We start from the raw sequence: 14,007 nt of genomic DNA on the forward strand, positions 1-14,007 counted from the left end.
ATACACCTTCTCAAATGCAGTTTTAATTGTCTGGGCTTAGTATTCAGAAGCCCAAATTGTTCTTTTTTCAGGTTTGGATCACGTTTGGAAATTCTAGAATCAGAACTTGCCCAACCCATTTCTTATACAGACATATTTTTTTCATATTTCCTATTAAAAAGTGTTACTAGAAGGAACAGTTTTTAACTGTGTATAATTCAGACTGCTACTTTGAATCTCTGTTCATTAATAATATGCAGTCATAAGAGGGACCATAGTTCTATCACACACAAAACCTAATTGTGATTTTAAAATGATAGGACTTTAATTCTTAAATTTAAAATTTCTTAGAATTGTATTTTAAAATGCTAAGTCCCAAACTTTAGAGGTTTCTGATGTTAAGCTACACTCTCCTACCCATACTTTTAAATTCTCTTAAATGACACACAATTTTCAGAATAAATTTGCTTTAAGATTTCAGCCTATCCTTAGATATGTAGCAAACCATTTCTCTTTGATAGAAAGATTAGTTACTGTTGAAAGGAAAAAAAAAAGTCATTGATTATTCACCAAATAGCTGCTGATACTTATTTGGTCACGTTTCACCTTTTTTTGTGTGACAGCAATAGTGTGCTGAATACCATTGTCCTATAGGTCAATGGCATAATTGGTTTTGGTATTTGATGGTATGATAGTATAGTTATAAACAGTATGTGCCAAAAAGCACATACAGTCCATTTATTCTGGAAGACAGTATGGCAAGAAGAACAAGTTGCGTCTATTGCATCAGCTTCTGGTGTTTATTCCCAGCTCTGGCTAAGTTGCCTTGCAGGCCTCTTGTGTGCTTTGTTTGTAAAACAGATGAATGATACATACTGGACCTTTGGATTAAACGTTACAGGTGAAGGTTGAGAATGAGGGTTGAATTAATGAGAAATATTAACACTAGTCAGAATACTAGTCAAGCAGAATCCATCTGACCCAGACAGCTTCCTGTAAGCCAAGTGTATTTGCAGAGCTTGTATGGTGGCTGTAAATGTAAGGATTGCACAGGTAGGTGCTTGAAAATCTGGTAGATAGCAAGAGAAGATTCTTTTGGATCTCAGAAAAAGAAAGCTCTAAGCCATCTTAGTATTTTGATCATGTACCCAGAATAAGCTATATCAGAATCATCTTTTGCAAACCGGTTCAGTCATATAACTCATGACATCCTTTTTGAGTGATACCCAAATTTCCTCCCTCACTCCAGTAACTGTGTTAAAGAAATTAATATATAGGATGGAGAGTTCAGCATTGAACAATGAAGGACATCTTTTGTAACAGACTAATTCCCCTCAGTATTACTTTCTCTCCTTTTTTGCATTGTTGTTCTCTTCCCCACCAACTCTGCATAAATCCGCAATGACACTTGAATTCTATTAAATGTCACCTATTATTAATTGTGCCTTTGTTTCAGGATGGGAAATCACTCCCCAGAATAGCCTATCTGCTCCTGTATTCTTTCTGAGCGCAGCTCTTCCTTGCCTACCCCTAAAGCACCATGCTGCAACCATATGGCCATGACTCACTGGGGACCACCTCAGAACCTTGAGAAGTTTGGGCTATTCTGTTTCCCCTTGCATTCCCTTGTTGGATAATTAAGCAAGGAATTTCATCAGCAAAACCTACTCCTGCTATCCTAGATACAGAAAGTTAAGTGTTTTTCTACAGCTATACTGTATTTGTGAACCACACTAGGGAGAGTCCTGGGCCCCTAAAACAGTGTTAAGGACTGACTCGCATCAGCACTCTTCAGGACTAGAACCCCCTGATGTAGATTGGTCAAGTCCATACGGAAAAAACATTTGGCTGAGATCTCTTCTGGGCCCTATATGTTGTCCAAGACATATTATTTATTTTCTGTCTTCATCTTCCATTCTCAATGCCCCAAATAGCAGGGGCATTTTGAATGGAAGCCTGCAGCCCGCTGCAGCCTGAAGCCTTCCTGAAGTTCCTAATTGTTTCTGAAGTTCTCCCAACAGCCAGACTTTAAAGGCAGCCAGACTTGACAGTGTCAGCTCCCGTATTGTCTGTGTAAAGTAGGCTACCCTGTTAGCTGGGCTTAGATCTTCTCTTGGGATCCTGGCTCATTCCAGATGAGATAGCTCATTCCAGAAGGGAGTCTGACAGTGACACAGTAGTGACATGTACTAATATGTGAACTTCAAAAACTACCATGGGACCAGTACACAGGCATAAGCCAAACTGACAGCGCAGAGACTGGGATGAGCTATGCTAGGATCCCCAGACAGCTCGTACATAGTCACACACAACCTGTTATTTAGAGCCTATTATATTTAAATGTATTTTTCTACCTCTCCCACTTATGCACACATCTCTTCCATTGGAATGGAGTAAAGACATTATATTTGGGAGTTTTAACTTCTAGCTCCCCCTGCACACTCATCCGCAAAGAATACCTTTTTGCAAGCTCCCATCACTACGTCCCTCTGCTCATTTCATCTAAGAATCCAACATGTTGTCCCATTCTGTGGGCAAGTGTTTGTAATTCTAATACACAGACAAGATGCTTGCACATGTGACTCATGCCTTAGTTGTAATGATAGTGAAGCTTAAAAGTGACAGACAAAAGCTGAGACAATTATTTTGAGTGTGAGACTGTGAAAGAAATTGATGAATCCTTAGTAGCAGTAGTGTGCTGCAGACTACCAAAACCCTTAAAAAAAAAAATAAAAAATCACGTTATCAGATTTATAGGATCTTTTTAGGTGCTTTTCCCTTTTCTTTACATACCACCTTCTGGCTTCTGTTCAAGTAGATCCATTAGAGATTGGGCCATGCATGCATAAAAGCTTTTGGGGAAAAAATTGTCTGTATTTGCAGATGTGTGTGTCAGGGGGGCAGGAGGAGAGCTGGCGGGGGGTGGGGAGAGAAAGAGGTACTGAAAACAGTTATGCGCACACACACCTACACACAGATCCTCACAGGTTTTTTACATTAAAATTGTGCATGGCACTGTGAGGCGCATCCCCGGGCACTTTTGACATCTTCAACTGAATTTGAGCTTGGATATTTCTTGGGCCCTGGGTATTTCACAAGTGCTGACCATGATCAGCAAATACCAGTTTGTTTGTTAAATGCTGCTATTGCTTCTTCCATTTTGTGCAGTGAGAAAATTGTGGTTTAGAAGGATAGAATGGTGTATGACAGTTTTTAAAGAGGAAGTTTTTAGGGATCACCTTGCTAAAATGTCTTGGCTAGATTATTGGCAAATCATTGCGTAAGAGGAAGTGTTACAATGCAGAAACAATTGGTTTGTGTTTTTTCCCCCATTGCTGTAGATGAAGGTTTTTACTGTCCACTTCACTGTATAGTTCTTTTGTTAGAAAGAAGGATTTTTCTACTCAGTCCAATCTTTCAGCTTGACCTATCAAATTGTGTTTTGCCATTTATTTAAGCTCTGCTCAGTGGAGGAGATTTATGAGGGAATCAATAGCCTTATGCCCATCATATGCACCTGATTCCCTCCCAGCCTATGTTCTGCTCTTAAACAGGTAAACATTTAGAAGGTATTACACTTAGCAGATGCATTGAGATAGTCATTAACTAAGCACCATCAGGCCAGGCAAACAGCAGACGCTGTTGAGGGATGCTAGCACAAGTAGATGAGGTCAATAACATGAATTATTTCAAATAATATTGTATGGAGGAACACTTGTGTCCTAAGAGTTCATGCAATCAGTTCTCCTAAAACTGCAAGAATGGAGTAACCATGCCTCTTTTAACCTCCATGAGGGGAAAACAATGCCTGTCATTTCTTCACTCAAGTCTCTGCTCTATGGATGGTTGTTTTTTATTAATTTCCTGAGCTTTTCAAGCTTATGTCACATAAAGCCAGCACAGCATGAGCTCTATGCCTAGAAGAGGTAAAGTGGCGTCATCTGCACTCAGGCCTTACTATACATTTTTACAGAGGTCCCAGCAAGTCAGGCCTAAGCGAGAACACGGCCAACCTTGCTAAAGTGTATTGATTTAGTATTTTTCCTTCTAAGACCTCACTGCTGGGCATCTGCTTGCTTTGTCTGTATTTTGAAGTGCCTTTGCCTTTCACACCAATTTTAACAGATAGTTAAAATAGTATTGCAGTTTGCTGACTCTGAATCTACAGGAAGGAATCTAGCCTGTAGTCTATTCTTGGCACAAATATTCCTATTAACACACGATTCATTCTTACCTGAACTACTCTCTGATTCATTAAGTTTCATGCTAAAAGATGGTTTGCAGTTTGCCGTAACTTCTGCTCTGTTTGCAGTTTTATAATATTTAAGTCCAGCATGATAATGGATGGATTATCTTCTTTTCCTTATTTGTGTCTTTTGGAAAATTCAGGAAAGAAAAATGCTGAAACAACCTATTCATAATCTCAAAATGTAGTGTACTCCAACAATTCAGAACCCTTTACAAAACATAACCCCACAGAGAAAGCTAACATATGGTACATTATTCAGTTGCCCATTCCTTATGCACAAAGAGACTTTTTTTTTTTTCTTTTCTCTTTTTTTTTTTTTTTTTTTTTACTTACCAGCCATGCTTCCTTGCTCCTCTGTGCCTTGGACTTTGTATTTCAGTGAGCCACTGTAGGCCTATATGATAAGACTTCAAGCTCTGGTTGTGTGGCAGCATTTATAGAGAAAACTTTAGGCCTCTCCTTATGTTCAAACCAATTATAAATCACATTAGGTGGGTGAGGCAGCTAAGTCATACCAGTGGGCATGTAAACTTCCTAGTGACCATATATTAGCTCATGGGTTTTAACACATTGCACTTATGCAATTCAGGCTATTTATCCAGAGGGTTGACTGAGATGCTTAGAAAAGTACAGCATTTAATTGCATACCTGGAATCCAGAATTTCACATACAATGATTCATCACTTGGGAAGGGATATATTTTGAGTCAGTATGAATTAGTATCTTTTCCCAGTATGATCCACAGATGAGTATTCATGCAATAAAAGTACATATTCATAATAAAATTCATAGGGTTCCCTCCCTATGAGTGTACTTGTAAGTCTGGAAAAAAACCCCCAAATTTTCATTTACCTCATCAGTCATTTTTGGGGGATCACCACAGTAATGCCTTTGTGTCAGCCCCTCCTTAGAGTCTCTGTGAATTATACTAATAGTATTAATGCTGTAAATATAATGTAAGCTACTATTAACTTGATAAACCACTGAATGCTGAATAGCTCTGAGGAGTGCATGTCAAGTGGTAACTCTCCCTGCACAAAGAGAAACTTCATCCTCATAAAATAAAACGCTTATTTTGTAGCAGGTACAAATTACAACTATAATTTATGCTTCTATGGTGGTTAGTCATCTAGTTTCTGACTATAAAGACACAACAATAAATGTTAAAATACTTTGATCTGCACATATAGGACATTTTATAGATACAAAGAAAATGAATCTGTTAGCATGGCCTCACAGTATTTCTTTTTTTCAGGCTAATTCTTCATTTTACGTATCAGCCCTCTAGCAATTTGATCATGGATCTCTCTCTCTCATTCCTTATACAGGAACTTCCATTTCCTTACACTTACACAGATTTGTATAAGGTATTTTGTCTCATTTTATTATTACTTCATCTCACTTATCTACAATGAGGAGAATAGACTGAAGCAATCTCAGGAATGTTAGTGCTTACCTTGAAGAACTTGAAGGGCAGAAATTTCATAAGATCAGAAATGGGCAAGCACAGTATCTATGTATAAAATGGGGCAAGAGGCATGAGAAAGAGCTGAGAAATTATAGTTGACATCAAGTAGTTTGGTGTCAATTCCTGGAAAATACTGGAATAGATAAACTTGTTAGCATCTAGAAGATGGTTAACAGCTAGCATGGAGTTGCCAAGAAGTCAAGCCCATCTAATTTTTTTTCCTTGACAGACCAATACACCAGAGGACAAGTAAGGAGCGGCAGCTATCATACATACTGACTTTGATTTGCAACAGGATACCACAAGGTATTTTCGTAACTGCACTTTGGAAACAATGATTACACAAGATTTCTATTAGTTAACTGCATAACTCGTAAAAAAACAAATGCTGCATTGTTTCAATGGATCACTGTCAAACTAGAAGGGCATAGTGACTGAAGCACCACTAAAAGCTGCCTTGGAGCTTTGATGTTTGTTAAATATGCTCTTTCTGTTGTTAGTAAGACTTCAGCTGAAGTACTATGTTAGCCCGGGGCTAACCTCAGCTGGATAATGTCCAGAATACAGAGAATGGAAAGCTTAAAAAAATTAGAGGATAAAGTAAGATCAGTCTAAAACAGACAACTGCAGAGATATGATGATGATTTTTGAAAAAGGTGAAAAGTGGTTGTAGAAAGAGGAATCATGTTCTTAAAAACTTTAGTCTTTGACTAAAGACACTGAAGCGAAGCATAAAATTAAAATGTTGGCAGTGAAGAAAAGTACTCAGCTAGACCCTTTAGGTTGGTTGTAAAAATGTTACATCATTTTTTCCATGGAGATTAAGAATGGACTGAAGGCACATTTGTCAAGGATAATATATATGTGTGTAGTTGAGCTGTCCTTGGGAAATTTATTTTGATGTCAAAGCTGTGACAATGACACTTTTTCCCCCTGTTGCTTACTCTTGGTACTTGACACTGAACTGTATGATGTAGAGAGGGCCTTTAGTAGGGAAACTATGTATTCTGCGTCCAGTGTTGATTCAGTTTCATTTGCCTTGCTTTATTGCTGTGAGTGACTTAGAGTAAATAAACATTGCATTGTGTCCTATGGTGAAGGGTTACCAAGTTCCTGACTAATATGACACACAAGCCTGCAGACTTCTTGCATGTCATGTTCATCTTAAGAACTGCTCATTTCAAAGAAGTAATAGAATGTTTCGCGTAGAAACAGAGAGATGTTAGCAGTGTATCTGTCCAGGGTTGCATCAGTTGAGATTCCTGTTTCTGCCAGTATAAGCCAGTTCACAAGAATCACCAGGAAGCCCCACAGCAGTCTTTCTTGATTATCTTGTGAAGGGAAAATCTGTCCTACATTCAGTCACTTGGGTACTTGTTCCCTGAAAGACGGAATTTACATAAGTGACCTGAAAATAACCACATCTTTTTTCTTGTGCAGAGAAAAGCTGCCTCCGTTTTTAGAATCCATTAAAGTTCATTGGGTTTTTTGTACCTTAGAGCAATGAGTTTCACACGCTAATTATGAGTTGTGTAAACAATGTTCTAAATATTTCCTTTCTTCATTTAAGATCCACTAGTTCTTACATTGTTGGGGTTAAAAGATACCCATGGCTTTGCTTCACTTTATTGTTCAGTGCTTTGTATTCCTCTAGAATATCATGTCTTACGATATGATATTATAATCCTCCAAATTACATAATTTCAGACTTCAGTCTCTTTTCATGCTGATATCTTAGTTTGAATATGTGATGCATTTCTGAAAATCGTTCAATTTCTTCTGTGTGCTTTTTGATACAAAGGAAAAAGAATTGAACTTGATGCAGCAGGGTGAATACACTGTCAATAAAATGGCGCCAATTTTTAGTATCTCCTGTTCTATTTTTTATTAATGCAATTTTTTTGTTTGTTTGTTAATTAAGCATTTGCTCAGCTCAGCCCACAAGAATATACTTGTTCATCCTATAAAAAGGAGTGGTGTAATAATGAGATGTAAACTAATGAGACCCTGGACAAGATGTTTAGCTGTGTAGATGGATAAAAACAGGCACATTAGAAATCTTGCAAAGAGAGGCTGCACAACAATCTGATGCGTGGAATCTATAATAAGAAAGGATAGCACTGGAGTGTATGAAGTGAACTTGCAAGGGACTTGTAAATAGCATGCTCAGTGAGCTGATAATCTCAAGGAAAATGATGGAAAGGCAAGCAGAATCAATTGTTTGAGATGGAAGTTTGGTCTGCTGTTATTAGAGAGAAGCCAAACAAGTGTGAAAGACTAAGGAGCAGAACTAAGGAGATCAGGAACTGGGATGGAACACAGCAAGAAGTGGAGAGGAAGATGGAAAAATTCATATGTTTGGGACAAAGGAGAAATTAAAGATGGAAAGTTAGGCAGGAGTAAAGTAGGAAAGTTAGGCTAAGGGGAAGAGGAAACCCACACATTCTGAAATTTTTTTCATGGAAGAAATATTCCCCTACAAGAGGAAAAAAGATCACAGAAATGAAGGAAACTAGGGATGAGTCAAAGATGGAGAAAACTGAACCAGAATGATGGTTTTGTGTTCATTAAAACGCAAGAAGAGTAGAACTGAGGAAGAGGACAAAGAAGTTTGAGGAAATATCATCAGGAGGAGTAATTGGGGGAATCCCTAGCCTGGGGATGGTTGGCAGGAATATGAGAGAGAGAGAGAGAAAAAATATCTGGGACAAAGGAAGTGGAAGCTTTAAGAGAATCAAAGAACAAGTCAAGCAAGAAAAGTGAGGAGATGGTGAGTAAAAAAGTACAGCATCAGCATATATATAAATACCGTATTTCAATTCCTGTACTAAAATACAACATGCTTTCTAAAATAGAATTAGCAAGACCTAGTGTAAGAAAACTCATGTGCCTGTAGCTTTTCCATGTTTTCCAGTTGCATCTGCTGGCCTAATAAGTGACTGTTTCACCCTGCAGATGCTGTTTCTGTGTACTCTTGGACCATTACAGCTACAGCAACAGTACCACTAGAATAGCATTGGTATTTTGGCAATGCTGAATTTGTCCTAAGAATTTAAAGCAGTACTTCACCCGGAACTAAGTGCTTGCATCTCTGTCCACGAATCCTTTGACTCATAACTAGACATTTTCTCCTTTTAGCAGAAAATCATGTAGTGCTATACACTGTGGCTGTGCATAACTAGGATGTTTCAGGTAACATTCCACAATTTGCCAGCTCCTTTGGCAGTGGACTGGTTAGAGCTGGACTTCAGGTCCAGCTCTAACAGTCAGCAAAGTAGGAAATTGCCAAGGACAGAGGGTGCTGGGGAGTCAGCAAGATGCCATCTTTTTTTGCATCAGAGTGCTGGAAAAGTCACAACAGTTGTTATTGCTGCCAAGCAGGATAGACACTGCTGTCAGAGGTGGCAACTACTGCGGGAGTAAGGGATGCTTCTCCCAGAAGCAGTGGTTACCATCCACACCTCCTCTCACACCAGCAGTCCTTTTTCTCCTAGGTGCTCCCCACAGCTGTATCGTGCATCTCTGTCTCTTTACTTACTGTATTTTCTTGCAGCAGATGCAGTCAGACAGGTGCTTGGAGGTTTAGAAGGGCTGTAACTAGATAGTTAGGAGTTCATTGTATATTCCATAGTGGATAACTGTGTCTGATGCTGCCTCTGAAAGAGAATTCTTTGGAATCTATGAGTGCCAAGGAACAGGTCATGCCCACAGTATATGGGGCTACAAACACTGTATCACGGTTTTGAGAAGGTTTTCTCCCCAGTCACTGGCATAGCATTAACCTAAACTAACCAAACCTGTTCTGCAGAATCTAGCACTGTACACAAGTGCTGCCTCTGTAGCTCATCTTTACCCACAGCCACACAACTTTTCTCAGTTTCAAATCAGACTGAAGACATTCCAGGCCACCAGTGTGGCATCTTACTTAGCTTTGAGGCCATCCTGTGCTTGTTTTGAATTCCTCCAGCAATAAAGCATCCAGTCAATTTGGAATGCATGACTATGGCTAAAATAGAGTATAATCCATTTAGTTCCCAAACTAGACTGAATCTGAGTCTGACTGGAGTAAAAAGAGTGAACAGGATTTGGAGAGAGATCGGTGAGCAAGAAACACAATAATCAAACCAAGGGACTTTCTGAGAACTATTTCCGAGGCAATAGATCAGCCTATATTTGCACTTTAGAGAGTTACGTGAGTCTCATTGTAGATTTAAAGAAGAATTAAAACATCAAAGAAGCTTCCTTGTTGTTTCTTTTTATGAATGAGGCAAATGAAACTTTTCTAGCTGTACAAGAAGACAAGTGCTTTCCATTGTAAGAGAATGGTGACTGCTCTCATTTGTAACCATGAGATAGGTTCAACAGCAGAAACTGACTGGTTTGGACAGGATTTACTTTTGAAAGTCTAAAGCCACATTTCACTGAGAAAGAGGGGAAGGGACATGGGTAAGTAACATGTTCTTATTTGCAGATATTATGGCTTTGAAACTATCCATTTTGTGTCCCTGGAAGCATAGTAATTTCATAGCAAGAACATCCATAACACAAACAGCTTACCTTGAACTTTTCTTTTTTTTTTAAAGTTAGTATCTGTAGTGAATAGTATTGCTGTTTTATAGCTGGGGAAACTGGCAAGATAGGTACCATGACTTGACACTCTAAGTAATGTGATATCCTAAGTCCCATCACAGTACATTACTGTCAGCCCTTTTGTCCTATTTAATCATGTCTTTTATGATAAAAATACTGGAATAATGTTTCCCTTTGGAAATGTTTTGAGCAAATAAGCTCATAATAAATGATACTGCAGTAATTTATCCTTTGCGTTTAGCAGAATAATCATTGGCATGACTCGGTGGCTACACAGGGAAAGAACAGGTCACCGGTACCAAATATCCCACAATTTTGAAACTACTGCTGCTAGTATTAACAATAACAACATTGACTATGGCAAATGATTCTGCAAATGATTCTGTCTTTTTCTTTCCATTGAATTTAAAATATTCAGTAGCACTCTGAGAAGCCATGAAATCTGCAGGGCTTTTTAACCTGCAATTCATGCTTTGCATCTGAAATATGGTTTCTAAGCCTCATGTATTCAGGTAAACAGAAATATTCATTTTCTTGGCCTCCCTCTGTTCAGGTTGCTCATATTAGCACAGTTGTGCATGTATCACTGTACAAAAACATTTAAGACATTTCCTGTAATTTCATACTTCGGGCTAGTTTTGAGAAACTAACTTGTTCTAACAGTTATTTCTTCTTTGTGAACCACGAAGTAAGAAGTTATTGGTCTAACGGCAGAAACTGTAAGTGTGCCAAGTCTCTTCCTTTGGGCAAAAGGGGGAAAAAAGTATTGCCTCAAAAAGGCAAGCTATTTCAAGCTTGCTGTGTCCTCACTTCCCTAAATAGCTCGCTCTCTTCTTTGACGTTCTTCTGTAAGCACACGCTATTAGGTTTTATTGAAATTTTAAAATAATCAACTGGGAGCAGCTACTGATGTAAAATGAATATAGCAAAGCTAAATGTCAGACTGTATAGAAGGGGGAGGTGATTTTATTTCAAACAAAACTGATTTCAGTCACTCACGCTCATTCTCCTATAGATTTCATTTAGTCAGTCTTTCATACTTCTTTTCCATACCCACATTGTAACAAGGATGAAGATGTGTATGTCTGGCTAGTCCAACCAGGATTATCTGTGGTGAAACAGAGGATAAAGGATGCCAGATTTGGAGTCACCATCATGTTTCCTGCATTCTTGTTGCTGGGTGACCATGTGCTCATTTTGGAAGTGCCTTTTGTACTCTTCAGGGACCCAGGTCCATGAGTCATTAAGCAATGTTGTTGATTGACTGCCTGTCCTTCTTTGTCCTTTGAGTTGTCTATCTTTAGTGTTAGGCTGTCCTTTGTTTTCCCAGTCTGTTTCAAGAATCTGACTGTGATCTCAATGACCTGCTGGTGCTGTCAAGTCAAGCCATTATTTTGTCCCTTCTTATCTTGTCATTTCTTCTGGTGCTTTCATACATGTTTCTGAGTGTAATTTGTTCATTTCAACCTGAATGTTTCTATTACAAATCTCTACATTATGAAGTACATGAGGTCACACAAATGAGCTAAACGAGGGAAGTACAGTGTCTCAAACAGGTGACGAGCTATAGAGAGGATCCTGGGCTAAGTACTGTAGCTGTCACACTGAAATTACATTTGGAGGCAGTTTTGTGCTGGTCATTCTGACAGAATAGCATTAATTACCAATGAAAGTCCACCAGTGTAAACTAGCTCACTCACTTGTTAAGGCATGAGGGGTACCTGGGTTTTTTGGTGACTTTTTGGTCACCAAACTCAATGCTATAAACATTTTTGAAAGGGGGACAGTGAGATGAACCCTCTGGAATGATTATATCAGTGCTTCTTTTCTATACTATTGCTCCACTGAGCGTTACCCAATAATAACAACAGTGCTATACAGGCTTTTGTAAGAGGGGTACCTGAATTTACTGGTAACTTTGAGAGGGTCTACACTCTTCTTTCATCTATGGATCTGGTTTTGGTTGAATAATGGCCTATGGTTCCTGGAAGCTCATTAAATGTCATCCATCTTGTAGGTAGTTAAAAGATTGAGAGAACTAGGGGTTAAGCATGTTTATATGAGGGTTTGAGAGAGAATACCGAGTAGTAGAATAATACTGAACCAGAATAAAAACAATGTTTTATGGAGGATGTTGCAGGTGAGTATAAGATGATGCTCCTACCTGTCTAATAACCAAAGGTTAACTGCTGTATTTAATATTTCCAAAATTTTAACCCTGTAGCGCATGATGGTGAGTGATGTATTAGGACTTTTCCTTTGAGGGAAACAAAACAAAACAAAAAAACCCACCACCATGCTAAAGAAAAAAGAAGATGCATAAATTTAACAGCATCTCAGTTAAAATGAAATGTAAAGTTTATTTTTTTTGTTATAGAGATGGAGCCAATGACAGCAAATGTTAAAAGATAACAGACAGAAGATCCATGAATAGGTTTAGCAGACCCCTGATATCACCAGAAGCTCCTACAGAAGGAAGCGTTTCAGCCTGGAACTAAGATAACTATTGATAACAATTGTTTGTTATTGCCATCTCCCATTTGCACCCTGTTGCTATTGTTAACTGTATCTTGCTTACCTTTGCTTTGGATGGTTCTGTTTGTACTCTTACATACGTATGTTAAAACAGAAAGATACCATGCTTAGTTTTTAGATTGTCATGGCTGAAGTTGAAGACACCAGACAAATATAAACAAGCTAAAGTAATAAAATCAAATAGATCCAATTGTAAGCTACCTCCATCTCCAAAAGATAGAAACCAAGTTTCTCCTGGTGATTAGGAGAATAGATCACCAACATGTACTGCAAAGACTGTATATGTAACAAAAAGTATGATAAATACACATGTATTTTTGTGTGATGAAGCATTATCTTTTAAAAGCTGCAAGGCACCAAGTTATTATCCTAGGTAGATGGTTTTCAAGTGACCGAGGCTACGGAAGAGGAAGTGGGAGAACTATCTAAATTATAAAGTTGAGAGGTCAATTTCAGTGAGGCTCAATTAGTGTTACCCCAGGAATTGTAACTGGGGAAATGAGAAGACAGATAGGTAGAAGAAAGACTAAAGCTTTATGTGGAATAAAAGTTTCTTCTTCTCAACTCCAATTTAAAGGAGCTTTAGGAGAATTTAATTTTTCACAGCAGTGCAAGGTAACTGCTGGTATCAGCAGACTGCGATGAAAATTACCGGAAAGGATTGGAATAGAGCTGGAACAAGGAACATGCTGCTGCTTTCACTAAATTTAAATAGGCAGTTGTAAAAACTCCTGCCTTAAAATTCCTGAGACAAGGAAAGCCTTTTACAATAAGGATTTTCACATTCACTGATACTATGGGAGCTGCACTGTTACAAAGCAGAAGTGAGTGAAAGTGCATACCAACAGCATTGGAATTGTGTTACTTTGGGGTTGGATCAAGACTTCATCTGCTCTGAGAGAGACTGTTTAGTAGCAGTCTGGACTATAGCAGTCTTTCGCCCTTGATAGCCTGGTTGCAATCCAGTCTGTTTACACCCTCCTGAAGTACTTAATTTAAGGGAAACGAGTAGGCAACAGAGTACTATCCACCCAAGTGGCACAATGGGCACTAATATTAACATATAGGGATTACTGTACAGGTGTTATAAGAAGTGGATCATCTTGCCTGTGCGTTACCTTAACAACGGGCAGAGCACAGTTACATCCAAAATGTAGACACAAAGTTCCAGAAAAATCAACCTCTA

This window comes from Accipiter gentilis, chromosome 14 (genome assembly GCF_929443795.1).
Source record: "Accipiter gentilis chromosome 14, bAccGen1.1, whole genome shotgun sequence".
Lineage (NCBI taxonomy): Eukaryota > Metazoa > Chordata > Aves > Accipitriformes > Accipitridae > Astur > Astur gentilis.